Genomic DNA, 23,103 nt, shown 5'->3' on the forward strand with positions numbered 1-23,103 from the left:
AAACTAGGACTTTCACAAAAAAATGAAGAACATCAGTAACGGTAAAAATCTAGGTAAATATAGAAAGACTTTTTAACTCTTAATTCCTTTAAAATACATACGACTATTTAAAGCAAAAATTATAACATCATATAGTGAGATTTGTAATGTAAATGTAACACATGTGACAATGTTAAATATAATTATTAGAGCCATTGCTTCGGACTAAGGCCCTGCACTGGGCCCCAACAGACCAAACCACCAAAATGGCCTCGCCCGGGCTAAGTTCCGTGTCACTTAGGTTGTGGTCCGACCTTCCCAGAAGTCAGGAGAAAGAGACAACAGCCAGTTTAGATATGATGATAAAATTCCCTCTGCTTTAATCCTTACACAAGAGAGATAGCCTGAAGCAATGTGCTGTTAACTAATCAGTTATTTTTCCATTGTTCTGTCTCCCTGTCTCCACCTTACAAAGAAAGTAACTTTGAGATGACCGATCCACTTTTTGTTCTTTGTTCCCACCTTCTTCACTCTTTTCTTTATTTGTAATAGACTTTGAAGCACTTCTCTGACTGTGTAGGGTGGTGTTTCCTGTGTCGATCTTCACATTTGGTTCCCAATAAACTTTACAAAGTTATTTTTGCCTCAATGGTCTTAATTTCAGTTGACGACAATGACTTATTTGCTGAGTAGCTCACAGAACTCAAAGAAACACTTACTTAACATTTACCCATTTACTATAAAGGATATTGCAAAGGATACAGATTAAGAGATGCACAGGGCTAGGAACAGGGGAAGGGCCACAGAGATTCCATGCATTCCCCCAAATGCCACCTGTCGAGCTAGGGCTGGGTCTGGTGCTCACAGACCCCACAAGCCCATTCGCAGACTAGGTCACAAACCCCTCACATGCCAGGCTGGGTCACCAGACCCCTCACACGCCAGGCTGGGTCCCCAGACCCCTCACATGCAGGCCTATGATCTAGGTAACTGGCAAAAATGTCCTTGGAGCCGTAGGTTCGAGAGCATGGCCATGGGCAGCAGATGCCTGAGGAAGTCAGCGCCAGCCAGGTCCAGGCACTGCCCATGCACACTAACCCCACCCACACACAACTTATTTACAAAAAATGTACTGCACCTCCTCTAACTGGACCTAAGGCAAGGGGGTCTGATCAAATTATTCTATTTTCCCAACACCACCCTCCAGGAACAATAGTCTGGAAGCTCTTCAAACCCTGTTGTTTTGGGGTTTTGTGGAGGCTTCATTACATAGGCAGGATTGATTAAATCACTGGCCACTGATCAACTAACCTTCAGCCCCTCTCCCCTCCCCAGAGAATGGGAGGTGGGGCTGAAAGTCCCAATACCCTAATCCCAAAGTTGGTTCCCTTGGGAACAAGCCCCCATGCTGAAGCCACCTAGGGGCTGCCAGCCCGCGCCCAACTCATTAGCATACAAAAAGGTACTTTTATCACTTTGGAGAGTCTAAGGATTTTAAAAGTCATAGGCCAAGAAAGGGACAGGAAAAGTTCAAATATATAACATATTTCAAAATATCAGAGTTAATATGTCAGTTCTTCCCCAAATTGATCTATAGACCAAAAGAATCATAATCATAATCCCAACAGGTTTCTTTTGTTGTTGTAGATTTTGACAAACTGATTGTGAAGTTTTTACAAAAAATAATAGAGGATCTAGACTGTCTAAAGTGATCTTGCAAAAGAAAAACAAGTTGGAGGACTTACAACTCTCTGACTCCAAGAATTACTGTTCCAATAATCAGGACAGTATAGCCCTTAAGAATCAGCAAAAGGATCAAAAGAAAAGAGCAGAGCCCAGCAATAGACACACACACACACTTAAATGATAACCCAATTTTTAAAAAAGTCACCAGAGTAATTACTGAGAAAGAATATGGACTTTTCAACAAGTGGAACTGAAATAACCAGACATCCTTATGTGGAAAAAAAAAAAAACAACAAAAAAAACAATCCATACCTTATGCCATACACAAAAATTAATTCAAGATGGACCACAGACTAAATGCAAAAGCTAAGACCATAAGGCTTTTAGAGCAAAATACAGAATAGCTTCCATATTTGAGAGTATGTATGCAAAGGTTTCTCAGGTTACAGAAAGTGATTTTCATGAAAGAAAATAATAATAAATTGGGCTTCATTGAAATTAAAACCTTATGCTCATGAGAAGTCACCATTAAGAAAATTAATGAGATTCACAGATAAGAAGTAAGTATTCAAAAACCTTTGTTGACAAAGGGCTTGCATGCAGGATATATAAAGAATTCCTACTACTTAAGAATAAGACAAATACCCTGACTTTTGATGGGCAAATTTTCAATGTATACTTCAGAAAAATGTAGAAGTGGCCAACAAACACATAAAGAAGTACCAACATCATTAGTCATCAGGGAAATGCAAATTAAAACTAAACAGGATAGCACTACATGCCAACAAGAATGGCTAAAATTAAAAAGACCAGTAACACTAAATGCTGGTGAAGACAAGGAGCAACCAGAGTACTTATTCACCTATTGTGGGAGTATAAAATGGTACAACAACCTTGAAAAATGGGCTGGCGGTTACTGATAAAAACAAACATATGCCTACTCTACAACCCAACAATCTCAAAATAAATGAAAACAGTCATGTTAAATGCAGTGTTATTCATGATAGCCCACATCTGGAAACAACTTACAAGTCAATGAATGAACAAATGGTAGTGTATCCATACTAAGTATTTTTTAAAAAGACAACCGATGCAGACAATTTTGATGAATCTCAAAAACATAATCCTGAACGAAAAAAGTCTATGCAAAAGAATACAATTTGTATGATTTTATTTATATGAATTTCTAGAACAGCAAGCCCAACCTATGGTGGAAAAGAATCACAACAGTGATTGCCTCTGAGTGTTAGAGATGAAGATTAACTGGGATGGTGCGTGAGAAACTTACTAGGGAAGGATAATGTTCTCTTTGGATAAATAGGTGTGCACATTTTCAAAAGTCAGCTAATGAGTGCTTATGATTTATAAATGCATATGTCAATTTCACATGTAAAATATTTTAAAAATTATTTCATAATAATATATAATGTATAGTTAGATAGCATTCTACCTTATCTAATATGTGTTATCTTTGATATATGATTATATAATTATATACTTGTTTACAACAAAAATTATAAACAAGTATTGCACTTTAATGATATGAAGTATTTGGAGAGAAGTGTACACATGTCTGCAACTTACTTTGATGGATGGGGGAAATAGATGGATAGACAAGGAATAAAACAAGTATAATAAGGTGTTAATGGTAGAATTTCAGTTGTGGATATATGGGCTTTTACGGTAAAGTTCTGTGAACTTTGTCATATGCTTAAAGCTTTTATGATGTTTTTATGAAGCACATGTATTTTTGTGAAGATTTATGCATCTACACTTGTGTGTTTGTACACATACATGTGTGTGTGCTAAACACAATTTAAGGACTTCAATGATGAAAGTGAGATAAAACTTTTTTGGTTATTTTCTGTGTTACAAAACTTTGCAGCCTTTTATTGGACCCAGAACTGTTTTCTAAGGAACTTTTGGCCACGCTCAAAAGATCTTCCTTAAGCCACCTGCACAGGGAAGACACTGGATCAGACGTGTACCTGCTCTGGCACCTCACTCTGCAAAGAGAAGTCTCACCTTACCATCAGCAGATAGTCAATGCATGCAAATATTTCATTGGGCATTTTTTCCCTGCTGTTTCTAGAAAAAAAATGATTCATTTATTGAAAGATACATTTATCTTTGGATCAAGCCTTCTATCAGGGATCTAAATACATTTTTATCAAAATAGTAGACATAATATTGTTAGATTCTTCCTAGAACTGGCATGATGCTCTAAACATGCACCAAAGGACACCATAAGAAATGTGTAAGAAATTCAATATTATAAATATTATTAGGATATCATAGTCCACTATTATTCAGTGCTCTCGTTATAAGAAATAAAAATAGCCATTTCACTGTTTTCAGTATCAGGAAAACCTTACTTATCTTGAGTGACTGATGTATTTTTACATGGCTAGCATGAATATTACAAGTATCCATTTGCTGCAAGGAAGCTCAGAGCCAAATTTGTAGAGCACCCCTAGAAGTGACCCTTAGATAAGCAACTTGGAACTCTGCCGTGCTTGTTTTCCCCTCCCCATGTTTTCTATGTGCTTTTTTTATTCCAGAGTATGCTATGTCCTTTATTGTCATGGTTCAAATTCTTTCTTTTTTAGTTATTTCTTAAGTCAAATTAGCTCCTATGATAGTTTTGTCATTACTATAATAATTAGTAATCATGTTCAATTTTGTTCATCACCAGCATTTCTCAGTTCAACTAGGTACATATCTTTGACATTATGTTTGCATTTTAAAAACCACAACAATAATTTCAAGCAGCCCTGTTAACTAACTAAAATAAACCAAATAGAGGGTTATTTTAAGGAAGAAAGGGAGGGAGGGAGGAAATCATCAAAAGACATGCTGGAACTCCTGCCCAATCAGGAAAGAGGTAAAATATTACTGGAATGTCACTTTTGGTGACTTTCTGGAACCCAACCAAATATAAATATACTTAAGCACCTGCATATATCAGCCATTAATCCAGTATCTCCATAGCAAATGAAGAAAGAGCAGATTTAAGGCTTACTAATAATGAGTGTTAATGACCATACACCATATGATCTTTACAAATAGTTTTGTGGATTATTGTTTTAAGAAGAGATGTAGTCACCTTTCACCTTTTCTTCTGTGCAATGAATAGCAGATAGAAGATATTTTTGTCACAAACTCTACACAGATTACGGGATAGATACTATACCATCAGAATCAAGAAATTAATAAACAGAAACCATAGCATAAGAGATTTTTTATGATACCAAAAAATAACAATCATCTTCTACAAATAGACATTTGACTTCACTCATTTAGGAATAACACTTTAAAATGCCTATTATTCATGCAATACTACATCATTCAGGACAGTTGGAGAAGGAAAAAATTTGCAAGGTAGGCTGCACAATAATTATCCCATGAAGTTCTTAAGTTTATGTGAACAGCTGAAACCCAGATCCAGGAGCCACCCGGGAACATGTGCAGGAGAGATACAACCACGAAGATAATCATGGGCCCTGCATTTCATGCACAAGTACTGAAGGAAAGTGGGTGAAGGGGACCAGCTGCCAGGAGGCTGCTGAGGGGCACTCTTGGGGACCATGCGTCAGGCCACATCCGGGATTTTTAAAGGCCCTGTGACAGATGTGCTGGTGAGTAACACAGAGCTGTTCCATCAGGGCTGAGTGACTCACTGGGATTTGGAAAATATAAATGTGTGTATTTTTCAGAACTTAATAAGAGTACAAAAAGCTGTGGTGTACTCTCCTCTCCCCTGTCCTCAATGTGGAGCAGGCATTTCAGTCCTGAATACAGGCCTTTATCTACGTATTGAGCAATTTTCAACTAGATTTAGCCATCAAGCATAAATAATACTGAAGCTTTTGAGTAATGTATATTAAGTTCCCTTTCAAAATAAGCATGGACTAGTCAAAAATAACAAGGGAAAAATTGCCCCGCAAACCAAATGTAATTAGTCTTACACTAAAAAGACCACGTTAAAAAGAAATAAAAAAGAAAGATAGACCATGTTTTATACAAGCAGTAAAACTTTTAAATGTCCTAATTAATTGTGTCAGAAAGAAACTGAAAGGTGGAAAGAGAGAATTCTAAGCTGTGAAATGACAGCATTATTTGCATTGGAATTTTGAATTAAAAAACCAGTATATAATTTCTTTAAAATTGTTTAAAGTCTTACTTGTGAGAGCAGTTGGAAAAGCAGCTCCAAACCAGCAGAAAGGAAACGTAGTCTGACAACTCTGAAGAACTCATCCAAAACCTTGACACATACACAACACAAAAAAAGGAAAAAAACTTTCCACAAACTTGGAAACCACATGACTTCACCTTTAGTCTCTGTAGCTACTTCTCCTTTCCCCTGTTTGTTCATATTCAAAACTTTCATGCTAATGTGCACTGTATGCAGATTTATTTATTATAAGCAGGTGATTTGCATGTAGTTCTTCTCTGTGTAAGACTGAATCAGAAGCTAAATAATATCTTTTTATGAAAAATTCAACTTTTCTTGACATTTTTAATTACTATAAAGACGATAATCTGTTATCTCATAGCGAGACTAAGACTATTTTATGACTCTGATATTTTTGCCATTAGTTTTACCTAATTCTCTGAGGACAAAATGGTTCAATGGTATAAACAACCAACAAAAATCCAAGAGGGGAAGGTAAGAAGCCCTCGCCCTGGCTCACAGGAGCATCAGAGTGGTGCCTCCTGCGGGGGCTCCCAGAGGCGAATCATAAAAAATAGCAAAGGGTTCTTTTATAAAGCACTGTTTGGTGCAGGATCTGACATTTCATAACTTTAGTTATTTGGCTATTATTTAAAAAGCAAATTTCGCATGTATATCACTAACTTTAACTATTTGAGACCCAATGAACTAGGTAGCAAGTCTTTGTTTAGAAGTTAGTATTCCTGGAAAGCAAAATGAAACAAAACAAAACAACAAAACAAACAAATAACTCATACCTAAGTATTATAATGCCTCTGGGTTAAATATTTCTCAAACTCGTTCTAACCACATCCCACTCAGATCGATATAGAAATCTCTTCCCCTTTCATCTTCAAAAGGACCAGCATTGTTGTTGTATGGTTAAGTGAATAATGCAGGAAGGGAAAAAAATCTTAAGAAATTTTTTTGTTTTTTAAAAGCTTCAGGATTATGTCTGCAGATAAATTTGACTGTGAAAATAAAGAGTATTAGCCACAATCCAAATTCATCAAAATGTGCAAGGAGTTTCTTGGGGCAAAATGTTAAAGATGAGTCCCCTTTACCTTTGTTTTTTGTTTTTTTGGTGGCTGGCCAGTATGGGTATCCCAACCCAGTCTCAATTTTCAGTGAACATAAGGAGCTAAATGCCAAATATTTATTGACATCCTTAGTGACATTTACTGATTATTTTTTAAAAACTGGACTGCCTTTCTAGAATGATTATAAAAACTATGTCAAATTTGTTTTTCAAAAACAGTTTTTAGAAACTGACTTAAATACAATAACAATTAACAAGCAAACAAACTGGAAGGTACTGAAAAGCTAAACCAAAGCATTTAGCCTGAGATCATCTCATTAGATCCCAGGCTATTAAAGCTAGCCTCAATGCTGAACAAACTTAAATGTAATTCCTAAGAAAATGACAAGAGAAAAATATCCATCATTAATTTCAATCATTTGGTGATGCATCTTTCATCCAGAAGCAAGATTTGTTTGCCAAAAATACGACACATTTTTCTCTCCATTCAATCATAATTTCAATATTGTCTTGTTTAGGAAGTCTGGAAAATAACAATACAAAGTTATTATTAAAGTTTAGGACAGGTGCTCATGGTTAGCACTAAACAGTTTGGGCCTAGCTCTGAATAGTATTAATACCTGTAACCAAACAACTTGTATTTGAAAAGCAAATACTCAGCACCATGTTGCTATAGAAATAAAGTGAACAACAATAAAAGACAAACATCAGAACATCCCGTTTAGGCTCTTTCTCAGAAATGCTTTACTTCTGTTTCAAGCAACAATCAGAAAGAGTAGAAAAGAAACTGAACATTTGTAAAACTTTAAAGTTCAACTTCTATAGCACTTGGCAAGATTCAAGTTAGTTCACAGACTATTATAAATTCTGAAATGTGGCTTGAAATTTTGAATGATGCTTGAAATATCCTTTGAAACATCTGTCAGATTAGAATTTTTCAGTTGATAACTTAAGTGTCATTTTCAAATCAAGAATTTTTTTTTTATAGATGACCGGTAAGGGGATCTTAACCCTTGACTTGGTGTTGTCAGCACCACGCTCTCCCAAGTGAGCCATGGGCCGGTCCCTAAGAAATAATACTTTGAGGTGCGTTAAACCTTGGAAATTTACTTGGAATGCAAGTGCATCAATAAAACAGAACAGGAAAAAAATACAAATGAGGAGTCAAATCAGCCAGATCAATACTCCAGCAGTTTCGAAAGCATTTGCGTGAGCAACTTTGCATTGGTTTTCATGCACAAAGTTGTCCTTCCAGCCACATGGTTAGGAATGAGAATTCCATCATAAGCAAGAAATTAATATTAAACCAATAGTCAGAATGAGCCTGCATCATACTGTTTTACTAGGCTCAACAGAATTCTAGACAATAAGTACTTTGATAGAGACATTTTGAAATGGTCCAACCTTTAAGGAAGTACGGAAATTAAGATGACACCCAAATAAATGTAAACAAGTTAAATATGAAACAAGGTATTTGATCCTTAGTACACTGCAGAAAAATTTTTAACATTTGGTAAAATTGCCATTAACTCAGCTAACAAACTACAACCTATTTTTATGCTCTTTCCCAACTGCTAAAATGCTACAGATACTCAATCAATATTGTCACATTTTAGAGGCAAAGCAAACTCCCACTGAAGGGAAGGCCTGCAGAGGGCTCAGCATGTGCTTGTGGAGCGAGTGGCTGCATAAATGAGTATTACCGTGTGATTGTATCACCGTGCACCTCAGCCTCTCCTGGTTATGTCACAGTGAGACTCAGAATCGCATGATTGTGTCACAGTGCAACACACACTATTTGGTTTTCTTTTTCTGTATTTTTTTTTTATTATTGGTTTTCTTACCTGAAGTCTTGATGTTGTCAAATCCACAAACAACTTTGAGAACAGCACTCTTAAACATGACTTAAATGGCATGAATAGGTAAAGATTACGCACACTTTTTCAACAAAAGCTGGTATAGGGTAATTACTCTCACAGGACCTGACTTAAATTTCTATCCATGAGCTAGACAGATCTTCGAGATTCCTAAATTGCTTAATCTAGATGAAGAAGTGAAATCGATTGAGGAAGTGGTTCAGTGCTCACTGCAATTTGGATAGGGTTGTTAAACCTCATTGCTTGGGGCTGGTAGCATTTAAAACTCTTATACTTGGTACAATAGTACACTGCAGATTTTCAGTGATTTTCACATTCATATGCCACTCTCTTCCCAGTTCTCTCATTGCCTATTGTAGTTAATAACATCATCATGTACCTAGGATAAACCCCCCATGTTTCAATGATTCTTTTTCCTTTTTACTCAACATTGCATTTGCCACAAAATTTCACAAATTTCATCCATTAAATAAATTTCTCTTAAATTTGCTTCATCTCTCTCAGCTGCCTTGATTCAAGCTCTCATCATCTTTTGCCAAGACTTTGCAACAACCTCCTAACTCACCTGTGGACTTCTTCGTATTTCAACCCTCCTCCTACTGGGGCTGACGATGATCTGGACATCTCTGTTGCTTTGCCTCCCATGGATTTGTCACCCCTTTTCCCCTTGAGTGACAGAGCCACCAAAGATTACTCAAAGCCCATCTCTTCTGAGTAGTGAGAAGCCCCGAAAGGGGTTAATCTCCTGGAACCCTCAAGTTAGAGGCATTCCTTCCATTTGGGAAATTAACTATAAATTGGGGTTCTCTTCCCACATTTATTCTTCAGACCAGGAAGTTCCAAGAAGAGAACATAGGTGGGGTTTTTTGCTAAGTGCAGTTTAACAAGTTTAACAATAGGCATTCCATAATGCAATTTTCAAGAAGTTAATTTGATCCACCAAGAAAAGCTTGATCTTAGCAAACATTCTCTTCTTATAGCAATTTCCCAGTATCTTTACATATCAATCAGTAACCTGTCTTTGAGCCAGCAACCTTGCTGTGTTACAATTCTTTATCTTACCACAGAGACTATATAGCCTGGGGAAAATTTCCTGTCCTTTGCAAGGTCAATATTTGAAACTGCAAGGCTTTGGAAAACCAGGCCCTGTGAAGTACATTTGCTTTATGCATACTTCACACATCTCTCTTACCTAGAGAATGAAAGTCTACATATTTTAAACTTTTGGTAAATCTGTTCAATAATCTGAATCCAGTTGACCTTTCTAGACTCATCTTACACTACATATCACCGACCCTGGCTCTAGACATGATGCACTCACAGCTCATTTATCCCAGACACTTTATCCCTGCCTCTTGGTGTGCTATTTGAGGACCTTATAAAAAAGAAAAATTTGCTTGGTACATATGCAAGACATTTGTTTCTGCTTTAAAATAATGAAGCAAATACAATAAAAGTTACATAAAGCACTAAGTATAACATAGATTATTTCTAAATAGTTTATTACATTTATACTGGAGAGAGAGGGATAGACTAGATGATCCTTAGAAATTTTTCTATTATGTTGGTCTATAAAGCACACTCTTAATCTATCCTACATGAATATTTTTAGAGCAAAGAACAAGATAAAATAGATTTAAGTCGCACCCAAAAATGCAGTTGGGCAGAAGGAAGAATGTTCAAGAATCAACGTTCAATAATCAGTCCTTTGGTATTCAATAGTGACGTCAATAAAGACACAAAGCTTAATTTCCAAAACTCACAAATAATTTATATAATAACCGAGAACAGTATTCTTTCCAAACAATTATCATTACCAACAAACTTAAGAATGAAGATTTCTAGGTGGATTTTAAAGGCCTCATTGAAAAATACTTCCCTTCAAAATTTTTCTTTTTAATTGAATATCTTTCCCTTAGGAAGCTGACAAAGTTTTAATAACTTTAGGCAAGTTACCAAATTGTCTCTTTGACACTTTCATTTGATAAAGACTAACGTTAGACACCTAAAATCATAATCAACTAACTGAATCTAAATCAGTTCAAAAGTAATTTTGTTAATAATAAATTTTTGCCATTTTATTATATTAACAGTATGAGCTAATATTACCAGCTCATATTTGCTCATACTAGCTCATATTATGAACATGAGCTAATTTTCAAAAGGAATTAAGTTCTAGAAACAACTTAGAAATTTGCATTTCCCTGGGGTTTTTGTTTTTAATTTAGTTCAATTTTGAATCAAAATTCAGCATAAACTACTTTCAATTTGAAAAAAAAGCTGTCTTGTTTTCATTTGACCAGCTCTCCACAGCTTCCTCCTTTGGACTCTGGCCTCTCTCTGTGATGACTCATGCCCTCCTTGGAGCTGTCTAGGTCAAGCTGGCGGTCACTTTACAAGCTGACTGCAGGACCTTTAAAACGTATTATTCCAGGGAGAGGAATTTTAAATCCCCAGTGCACAGTAAAATTATCACTAACATGTTTAATCGCAGTTTTATTGGTTTGTAAAGTTATAGATAGATAAATTATGTATAGTGTGACTATTGCATAAATAGATGATTTGAAAAAAGATTTTTCTTAGATAAATCTCAGATTTGTACCACGCTTGCAAAACTTAACAAAAAAATTCTCAAACTATCCCAGCACTTTTCTTTAAAATAATCATTTACACTCTGCTCAACTTGAATTTTATAGGAGCGTTTTCTTTGCTCTTCCATTTTAAAGTGGTTATTTTTCTTAAAGATAAAAAAGGAAAAAGAATAAAAGAAGCAAGTTTTCTTTTCCTAAGGAGCCACTGCAATTCAGAACAGAAGAACACTTTGCACTAGACAGATGGTTTTATTTACCCAGGTAACGCTCACATCTGAAGGGCTTGCGTGACTTGCAGAACCACATCGTGGGGACGAGGTCGCCGAGCCGCGCGGGGCACGAGCTCTCCAGCTGCGGGCACGGTTCACACCCGCTCCCGCCCCGGGCTCCTCCCAGGCAAGGAGGCCGTGCAATCATAGCGCGACACCTCCTTTATTCGTGCAGAACCTGAAGAATCGACCGCACGAGGGTGCTTTGGCCTATGCCCTCCTCCCCAGCATTTCTTTCCTAGCCGCCGGGCATTGTTGTTCAAGGAGGGGTTTTTCATCACTTCAGGCCGAGGGCACCTGGCCGCAGCAGCCTCCGCACTGAGTGGGAAGAGGATTTCTAAAGAGCTGACAGGTACTGCATTCGGGAACTGAACGAAAGATTGAATATGCACACCCGGTGCAGCCGGGCCGCTCAGGACGCGCGCGGTCCCTGCGGTCCCTCTGCCGTGCGCTTCCCGCCCTGCCCGCGGCGGGGCCCTGCGTCCTGGTTCCCGCGCCCCACAGCGGGCGACACTCACACCCAATGACCCTTTTCCCAGGACCCATTTCCTTAACTGTATTTATTTAATTGATATGCTTTTAAGTTGTGTTTAATTATTTAAGTAGCAATCGTTTCCGTTTCTAATTATACCTACTATCGACGGTAAAAATTATAGTTGCTGACCCTCTACAGGTACTTTTTTATTTTTACACTTAATTATTTTTAGAGCAGTTCGTTTTATGTTCACAGCAAAATTGAGCACAAGCTACAGAGGGTTCCCATATAACCCCTGCCCTCCCACCTCCCCCCATTTGCACAGCCTTCCCCATTGCCAGCATCTTCCACCAGAATGATAAATTTGTTGCAGGTGATGAACCTACACTGACACCTCACTGTCACCAGAGTCCACAGTTTACCTTAGGGTTCGCTCTTAGTGTTGTCCCTCCCACGGGTTTGGATGAATGCATTGCATTTCCCTGATGACATGCGACTGGACCCCTTACAGCTATTTGTTTGCAATGTCTCAGCTCATCCCACGAGTAGGCATTTTGACCTCTGTTGTGCAGAGGAGGGAGGACAGTGGAGAAGACACATGCCCTGCTCCAGGTCACATAGCTGGTTGGTGTGGAGCCTGAGTGACCCAGAGTGGTCTTGGGAAACCAGCTGGTTTACGTCATCTATTTGCTTATCAAAACTTCTGTGCACAGTAACACCCATGATACTAACCTGATCTCACACCTAATGTAACAGCAAATTCTATCAGCTCTACCTTAAAAATACCTGCAGAACTTAACTCCTTTTCACCATCTCCACTGCCTCCAGCCCGGGCCCAGCCATCACAGCCTCTCGCCTGGATTAGAGCAGAAGCCTCCTCACCCTCCCTCCTGTGTCCTCGCCTCTGTGAGGTCTGCCCAGCACACGCCTCCTACAGGATCCTACTAAAATACGGACCCAGTCTGACATCCTTCAGCTCAAGATCATCCTCTCGAGGCTCTGTGTCCCCTTCAAGATTCACTCCCGAATCTTTGCTGTTGTCCAGAGGGCCTTGTCTTGCCCTAGCCCCTCTCTGACTTTTCTCCTCCCTCTTTCAGCTCCCGTCACTCCCCTCCTGGCAAGGGCCACCTCAGGTGCTTTGCAATCCCTACCCTCTCCATCTGGAAGGCTCTTCACTCCATCTGGTGGCTCACTCCTGCTCCTCATCAGGCCTCTACTCAACTAACACCTTAGCCAGAGGCCTTCCTCCAGCACCTTCCATGATTCAGCTTCACTTCTCGTCAGAGCAACCGATCACCACCTGCACATCAGACATTTGCATGTGTGCTGTCATCTTCTTAATTGGATGTGCTCCTGAAGCTGCCTACTGGGTAGATCAGCAACCTCGATGCTTCCTCCCACCCTCGTGACCGGCTGACCTTGCACTACCCTCACCTGAGGAGGAGGATTGACAACAGCAGTGAAGGCCTTGATGGGTGGAGGGTCAAATGGAGAAAGTCTCTACAAGTATCTGTCACTGAAAGTCTCAGAAATGCAGAGCCTTGTCATGCGAGGTTCTCGGCAATGCTCCCCACATCCAAAATTCTACCCTGTTCTGTTTAAGCCTTTATTTTTCCTCAGAGCAAAGATCTAAAGTCCAAAGAGGCTCAAAAACTAGTTCCTCTAAACACAGAGCCTCTGATCCCCCTTCAAGAAAACAGCAGCCCATTGACTCAGCTGGTGGCCACAAAGCCAAGGTCAGCTTTGAGTGATGTTCCTCTCTTTCCTTCATCTCATTGCTGGGCCACTCCTGGTGCAAAAGAAGCTAGTGGCAAGGGCTTGAGGTTCATGCACAGACCCTGCATGGGCAGGAAGGCTGGAGCTTTGAGAAAATCCCACATTTTAGCTACTGTATTTCTACTGGCACCAGCCTCATTTGAACAAAATAAGACACAAAACAAAATAAACATGCTGAGTGACTTCTTCAAGAACACTGAGTGGAATAAATGACCCAAATCGAAAACATCTGATTCTTAAAAAATACCAAATAAATGTTTTTGGGTTTAGAAGTCTGCGCCCTGGGTTCTTACCATGTAGGTGGTTCCCTGGCATCCTGTGGCCTCGGGGCATGAGTCCTCTGCAGATCCAGCCTCCCGGGCACAGGAGAGGGGCTTAGAGGTGGGCCAGCTACCAGGAAAGACGTTTCACTGGCGCTTGTTCATCCGCATCTTTTTGCTTGGATTCTGATATGGTGAGTGCAGGGGACGATTCTGAACAAAAACTGGCGGCGGGAGACTTACAGCGAGGCTTCTGAAAGGGTCATTCTCTGGTGAGTGACAAATTCAATCATCCCTGGAGAAAAAACAAACCCTGCAGGAGAAAAATGGTTAACTTTATCCAAACAGAATCTAAGGATTTTCTTGGGGACAGCAGTGGAGAAGGGAATCGGCCTTCTTGTCTGGGAGGCCCCGATCCTCCTTGGAATCAAGTGCAGTTTTGCTGTTTGGTGTAGTCTTGTGTTTTGCCACGTTTAAGGTGCACTGTCCTTATTCTTCTGAAAATTCCTCAACTAAACAAATGAGCCTGGGAAAACTGGGTTGGCACTTCACAGAAGCTTTTTTTTTTCCCCTGAGACTGAAAGCCCCCGACGTTGCTCCAACTTTCAGCTCATCTTCTCCCTCTCGATCTTGCTTGGTGGACCCGCCACCCCGTGGGAAGACGCCACCCCGTGAGAAGAGCCAGCTCTCAGAAAGCACAGACCTTTTCAGGGCGGACAATCACTTGACTCAATACATTCTTAAAAAATTTTGTTCTCCATCCCTTTCCTGTCCAAATTTAAAAATACTACCAATTAAAAATAGCCTCGAACCCATTTAGAGATGGGGAAGGGCCCGGGAATGTTAGAAGGCTGTTGGAGATCACACAGATGATGTGCAGAGCTGGCTCTATAGCTCCTCGACTCCAGAGCCCCAAGGCCCTGCCCTGTCCACTCCCTGCCCCGCGACCCCTCATCCTGTGGAGAAATAGCCACCTGCACACCAGACTCCGGCTGCTGCTCCCCCTCGGGGTGTGTAATGGCACTGGCAGGGATCTAGCATCTTTTGCTCTTTCTATATCATTGGAATGTTTTACAATTAGAATACATTCATTCATTACTTGGGTTTAAAAAGGATAAAAAAAAATTTTTTCCAGCTTTATTGAGGTATAATTGACGAAGAAAAATTGTATGTATTCAGGTATACAACAAGATGATTTGGTACAGATGTACATTGTGAAGTGATTTCCACAGTCAAGTTAGTTAACAAACCCATCATCTCACAGTGTTACTGTTTTGTGGGGGGAAGGGGATGTGAGGACACAATATCTACTGTCTTAGCAAATTTCAAGTGTACAATACAGTGTTATTAAGATAGTCATCATATTATACATTAGATCCCCCCAGGACTTATTTATCTTATAACCAAAATTTTGAAAAAAAGATGAAAACATTTTAATAATCTCTGAGAACTGTAAAATAATAAGTGCTATGAGGTGTTCTTGTTCATTCTATTATGTGTGTGTGTTATTCTATTTTTCATGTGCACCATATTCATTCAATAATTGAATAATTCAACTCAAGAATTAGTCTAGGCCTTCCTGTGTGTACTAGTGGTTGGGCTCATGTCTCCTTCTCTTTGCTGTCCTTGCTGGATGCCATGGTGGACTGCAGGAGCTACTTGCTCACAACCATCTTTCATTCCTTCTACCCTTCCTTCTTTTCATACTTCTCCAGTGCTAATGAGGAATTAAGAAAGTCACACAGAGTGGTGCCACTAAACAGTGTAGTCTCTCTAGCCTCCAAGATGGTGTCTCCTTGTAATCTTTCTCTGCAACAGGCTCATGTTTCTTCTCAAATTCCTTCACGTCTGGCTAAGAACAATCTGTTTTTCCTACATTTGTCAAGTTGCTCGAAATTCCTAATGCCCATTCATGTCCTTTCCAAGGACTAGCAGAGCAACCCTTGCTTGTCTTTCATCACACTCCCTCTGCACGTGAGGTAAAAATTACATTCCAGTAGAACCCTGGCTGTCCATGCCCGGAAAATGGAGACTTTGGCGAGACTCACTTGCCTGGATCAGAGTGGGAATGAGGCTGAAAATCAGGCCTGAGCACGTTTAATGATGTGCAGAAAGAGAGGGGCCTCTGCCCGCACAGGCAGATGTACACAGCTGTTAACGGAGAAGTCCCTAACACCGCGACCAGCGCAGAGAAACGATCCCCTCCAATGCTCCCTAGTGGAGCTAAGCAATTTTTTGTTGATCGTGCCTTTGAACTAAGGTCATTAAGTATACAACAGATGTTCCTCTGAGGGAAACAGACTTATAAAGTCAGGAACACAGAAGGGACCTAATGGTTTACCGGGGGTGGCGCATTAAGTTCATAGCAGTTTAACTCCTTTCAATGTTAAACAAAACAATGACGCAACTTTATGCACAATAAACACCTGTCAAAACAATCATCCTGGGCAGTGGAGGTCCTTTCAGTCATTCTTCTTCTAAGGATAAACCGAGGGCACAAGTGACAGCCATTTCTGGCTTTTCCATGTGGTTGAAGCAGTTAGTGTGTCAGCCTCAGCAATTTGAGGCTGAATCATCCAGGATAGTTGAAGACTGAAGCTTGGGGGTGGAGGGAGGTGCAGGCATAAAATAAAAAGGCAGACAACGTATGATCAGAGTGGCTTACTGGCTGTGCTAGCCTGCCATGGGTAGAATTAGTGGTCACCTGGAGCCAAGACTGACAAGGGGCTGGGCAAGTCCCACTGCCTAATAAGCCCCTCTACCATCTGCCTTCATGTGACAAACCCCACCACGAGAGCTTTATCAGTCAGACCACAGATATGTATTGAGTGTCTACAAAGTGTCAGGCACATCCATTGGGGTTCAGCATGGCTCTCTTCGGGGTCCGCTATGTAAATGTAGCTCTCCATGAGAGGAATCCTGGAGCAAAGCAAAAGAAGACTAGATTTGAATTCAGGGAAATTGGAGTCTGAATTCTAGCCCTGCATTTACCAGCTGTGCAACCTTGGATAAGTTGCTTAAACTTTCTGAATCTTGATTATCTCATTTATAAAATGGAAGTGGCCATACTCATGTCACTGGTTGTTACCAGGCTTGAGTGAACGAATGGATGAAAACCCCCAGCACAGTTCCTGGCAAAGCATGGGTGTTTCACTTCCCTTTTCAAGGGAAGAACAAGGGAACATGCCTGCCTTCAGGGAGCTTATAGTTTAGGTGGGCAGACAAGCTCCATGTGCATGGAATTCTTCCAGGCCTTAAAAATTCAGTGGCTAATAAAAGCCACAAACACTTAGGTGCTATAGGAGCTGAATGAAGGGTGGTCACTGAGTTATCAGGGACAGGTTCCTGGAGGAGTAGGCATTGACTTGGGGCTAGTGGACTTTGAAAAGGGAAAGAGAGAGCATCCCTTTCAGGCAGAACCCAGTGAGTAAAGGGACAGTGGGAATACAGAAGGCATGTTTGAGGCCAGTAGTGAGGCAGCCAGTCTGACTGAAGCTTAAGGTTCAGTAGGTAACAGGTGGAATTAAGGCTGGCTGAGGAAGTGGGACACAGATTGTGGATGGCCATGGATACCAAGTGCTGTGGTTCAAATGTACTCTCCAAAATTCATATTGAAACCTAGTTGATGTTATTAAGAGGTAGAATGGTTAAAAGGTGATTATGCCACGAGAGCTCTGTTCTCATGAATGGATTAATGTTATCACAGGAGTGGGCTCCTGATAAAAGGATAAGTTTGGCCCCCATTTTCTGTCTGTCTCATGTACTCACTTGCCTTTGCCATGGGATGATGGAGCAAGAAGGCCCTTACCAAATGTACCCCCTTGATCTTGGACTTATCAGCCTCCACAACCATGAGCTGAATAAATCTCTTTTCTTTATAAATTACCCAGTATGTGGTACTCTGTTATAACAGCAGAAAATGGATTAAGACAAGGGCTCTGCCCTTATGAATGGATTAATATCATTATTGTGGGAGTGGGTTTGTTATTGCAAGAGTGAGTTGTTATAAAAGCAAGTTTGACCCTCTGTCTTTTGCTTTCATCCTTGCTTGCCCTTCCACCTTTTGCCACAGGATGATGCAGCATGAAGGCCACCACCAAATAATGGAACCTTGATATTGGACATCCGAGCCTCTAGAACTGTGAAAAATAAATTTCTTTTTTTAATTAACTACTCAGCCTGTGGTATTTTGTTATAGCAACACAAAAAAGCGTAAGACAGAAAATTGGTACCTAGAAGTGGAGCTGTTGCCATAACAAATACCTGGAAATGTGGAAGTGGCTTTGGAACTGGGTGATGGGTAGTGGCTGAAAAATTTTGGAGTAGCAGGCCAGAAAAAGCCTAGACTTCTATGAATGGAGCACTGAGTGAAATTCTAATAAGGGCTCAGAAAAAGAGGAGAGATAAGAAAAGTCTGAATCTTCTGAAAAACTTGAAACAGACAAATACTTGTAAAAAAATGTTCACAACAGCACTACTCACAGATGCCAAATGGTGAAAAAAACCCAAATGTTCATGAACTGATATGTGCATAAATGTTGGAAAACGAATAAATAAGATAATTATGGATAGTTTTCAGTAAATTATGTATATCATGGATTAATAAATGGATACGTAAATATCTCTCTAGTTCCCTCATATACACACACACACACACACACACACACACACACACACACACACACACACACGATAAATGGATAAATGAGTATCCATATATATGTAATGTTATCTACACAAAAATAAATGAAGTACTGATGGTCACTGTAACACAAAAACATCTTACAAAGTGAAAGAGGCCAGACACCAAACGTCACTTACTTTTATGAAATCTGCAGAATGAGGAAATCCACAGAGCCAGAAAGCATATGGCATGTTCCTAGTTGTTGGGTGGAGGTGGAGATGGGCAGTAACAGTTTAATCATCTTGACGTTTTCTTTCAGGAACATGAGAACGACCTCCATAAAAACACAGGCACTTGGGGTGAAGGTCCACTGAAAGTACCCTTGGTGGAGCCTCTTCACCTTTTGTTTTCTGATTGGTTGGTAACAGCAGTGAAACTATCCAATCAGGGTTTGTCTACAGGGTTCAATCAGAACGTGTCTTCCAGGAACCCTCATTTGAATACAGAGTCTATAAATGGGCTGAGCAAGCCCACACCCGGCATTTTCTCTTCTTGGAGGCTGGCTTCTGTTGCTGGACTCTGCTGGATTCTGCTGTCTTCCCCGAGGTGTCTTCCCCTGTTCCAGGACAAAGAGTTGAGAAGCAGAGTGATGAAAGCAATGGGAAAAGCTGCCCCAACGATGTGTCCGAAAAACAGAAACAGGTTCCCCCGAGTTGGAGAACTTGGCTGGGTCCACGCGCTTCTCCATCCACTTTGGACATCTCAGGTCTGGTGAGTCCCCCCGGTTTATCGTGAGCGCGAGTTAGTGGGGTAGTGGTGGAAAGCAGGGTAAGTCTGTTCCTGACGTCCAGAGAGTAGCTGCAGGCCCTGCCTTGTTGAAGCCGCCGCCGGTGGACCCGGAGCCTCCAAACCTCAGTGCCAGTGGTTCCTGCTCCCAGCCGTGCGCGGAGCGGTGGAGAGCGGTGGGCCGGGGCGTGGAGAGCGGTGGGCCCGGGGCGCCGGTGTCGGGGTACCGCCGGCTTCTCCCATCCCTGCGCCGAGCAGGGGAGAGCGGCGGCCCCGGCGTGGGGAGCGGTGGGCGTGGAGAGCGGTGGCCCCAGCGGCGTGGAGAGTGTCGGGCCGGGGCGTGGAGAGCGTCGGCCTGGGGCACTGGTGTCAGGGTACCACCGGCTTTTCCCATTCCTGCGCCGAGCAGCGGAGAGCGGCGGGCCGGGGCGTACCCAGATATGGGATTACTGAATCCTGTGTTAGATCTATCTGTAATTGTTTGATAAACCTCTATACTGTTTGCCATAGTGGCTATGCTTATTTGTAGTCCCACAACGGTGTAGAAGAGTACACATTTCTTTACATGTCCCCTGGCATTTTATATTCTTTTTTATCATAACCCATTTAACTGTGCTGAAATGATATTTCAAAATGGTTTTAATTTGCATTTCCTAAATGATAAGTGATGTTGAGCATTGTTTGAAGTACCTGTTGGTCATTTGTATGTCTTCCTTTGAAAAAGTGTTTCAGCTCATTTGCTCATTTTTGAACCAGGTTATTTGGTTTTTTCTTTAACGTGTACTTATTTGAGTTTCTTGTATATTGTGGATATTAATACCGTGTCAGATGCATAGTTTGCAAATTGTTTCTCCCATTTTGTAGGCTTTTTTACTGTTGATTTCTTTGCTGTGCAGAATCTTTTTAGTTAGGTTTAATGCAATGAATTTACGTTTTTCTCTTAATGGTTGTGCTTTGGGGGTCTTATTCATAAAGTCTTTGCTCACTCCTACTTTTTGAAATGTTTCCCTGTGTTTTGTTTTAGTAGTTTTATAATTTCAAGACAGGTATTTAAGTCTTTAATCAATTTTGAGTTGTTTTGGTATGTGGCAAGATTTACGAGTCTAGTTTCTTTTACATATGGATGTCCAGTTTTCCCAGCACCATTTATTGAATAGGTGGTATTTTCTTTAACGTATGTTCTTGGTGCGTTTGTGAAAGATTTCTGGGTTCTCTATTCTGTTCCATTGGTCCAAGTGTCCATTTTTATGGCAGTATCCTGCTGTTTTGGCTGCTAGAGATTTATCGTGTAATTTGAAGTCAGGTAGTGTTATGCCACCTGCTTTATTTATTTAGCTCATGATTGTTTTGGGTAGCCGGGATCTTTTATTGTTCAATAAGACTGTCAGGGTTTTGGGTTTTTTGTTTGTTTGTTTTTCTATTTCTATGAAGAATGTCTTTCATATTCGATGGGGATTGCATTGAATCTGAAGATCACTTTGGCTATTATGGACATTTTTACTATGTTGATTCTTCTAAGAGCATGGAATGACTTTGCACAATTTTGTGTTGTCTTTAATATCTTTTAATAGTGATTTGTAGTTCTTTTTGTAGAGATCTTTAACCTCAGTGGAACTGATTCCTAGGTATTTTATTTTCTTGGACTATTGAGAATAGGTTTACTTAATTTATTTTTCTGCTAGTTCATTATTGGAGAATAAAAACGCTACTAATTTTGGGGTGTTGATTTTGTATCTTGCACATTACTGAAATTGTTAATTAGCTTTGAGAGTTTTTTGGTAGAGTCCTTAGGTTTTCCTATATATGTGATCATGTCATCTGCAAACAGGGCCAGTTTGACTTCATCTTTTCGAGTCTGGATGCCCTTTATTGCTTTCTCTTACTTGATTGCTCTGGCTAATTCCAATGTTCTGTTAAATAGGAGTGGTGAGAGTGGGCATCCTTTCCTTGTTCCTGTTATTGAGCAAAAATCTTTTAGCTTTTCTCCATTCAGAATGATATTGGTGGTGGGTTTGTTGTATATGGCTTTTACTGGCAGTGGGTTTGTTGTATTGAGATACTCTCCTTATATACCCAATTTACTGAGATCCATTATCATGAGGGGATGTTGAATTTTGTCAAATGTTTTCTGCACCCATTGAGATAATCATGGTTTTTGTCTCTGTTTTTGTTGCTATGGTTTATCACATTTATAGACTTGTATATGTGGAACCATCCTTGTCACTCTGGGGTGAATCCCACTTGGTCGTGCTGTATAATTTTTTTTATGTGTTGCTGTATTCTGATGGGTAGCATTTGTTGATGATTTTTGGGTCTTTTTGTTCATCAGAGATATTGGCCTGTTTTCTTTTTCTGCTGCATGTTTTTCTGGTGTAAAGGATGCTCAATGTGCTGAGAAGAATGTATGTTCTGTGCTGGTTGTTCTGTAGATATCTGCCAATCCAATTGGTCTATCATGTGTTTTAAATCTTGCGTTGCTCCACTAATTTTTTTGCCTAGAGGATCTGTTCAGTGCTGAGAGAGGGTTGTTCAAGTCCTCCGCCATTATCGTATTTGGGTTTATCTCTTTCATTAGGTCTAATGTGGGTACTCTGATATTGGGTGCATATATTTGTGATTTGTATGTCTTCTTGCTGGATACATCCCTATAATTAAATACTAGCTTTCTTTGTTTCTTTTTATGGCTTTTGGTTTAAAATCTGTTTTATCCAATATAAGAGAAGATATTCTTGCTCGTTTTTGGCTTGCATTTGCATGGTCCAACTTTTGCCATCCTTCCACTCTTAGTCTGTGTCTTTACAGGTGCGGTGAGTCTTTTCAAGTATAAGTTGGGCCTAGCTTTTTAATCCAGTCAGTCAGTCTGTGTTTCTTAAGTGGGGAATTTAATACGTTAGCATTGAGAGTTATTATTGAAAGGTATTGAGTTAGTCCTGGAATTTTATCAAGTTTTGTTTGAATGTTTTAGATATCTTTTGTTCCTTCCCTTTTTATTGTTTGTCTTCTGTGTGTGTTGGTTTTTTGAGGTGGGTTAATAAAGTTTCCCTTTTTCATTTGCGTTTTTGTTCTACTAGTGGGTTTTGTTCTTGTGTACTCAATGGTAGTGATTATTGTTTTTGAATTGTAGATGAAGTACTCCCTATTTCTGTAGGGCTGGTTGTGTGGTGGTGAACTCTTGCAGTTTTTGTTTGGGAAATATAGTACTTCCTCATTTCTGAAGGATCGCCATGCTGGGTAAAAGTATTCTTGGTGGCAGTTATTTTCTTTTAGTATTTTTAATATATCATCCCATTCTCTTCTGACCTTTAGGGTTTCTGATGAGAAGCCTGCTGTTAGTCTGATGGAGGCTCCCTTATAGGTGACTTGATGCTCTTCTCTTGCTGCTTTTAAGATTCTCTTTGTTTTTGAGCTTTGCCAATTTGACTGTAATGTGTCTAAGAGGATCTTTTTGGGTTGAATCTGTTTTGGGATCTTTGAGTCTCCTGGATCTGAAGAGACCTCCCTATACCTGGGGAGTTTTCTTCTACTGTT

Source organism: Cynocephalus volans, chromosome 4 (assembly GCF_027409185.1).
Source record: "Cynocephalus volans isolate mCynVol1 chromosome 4, mCynVol1.pri, whole genome shotgun sequence".
Lineage (NCBI taxonomy): Eukaryota > Metazoa > Chordata > Mammalia > Dermoptera > Cynocephalidae > Cynocephalus > Cynocephalus volans.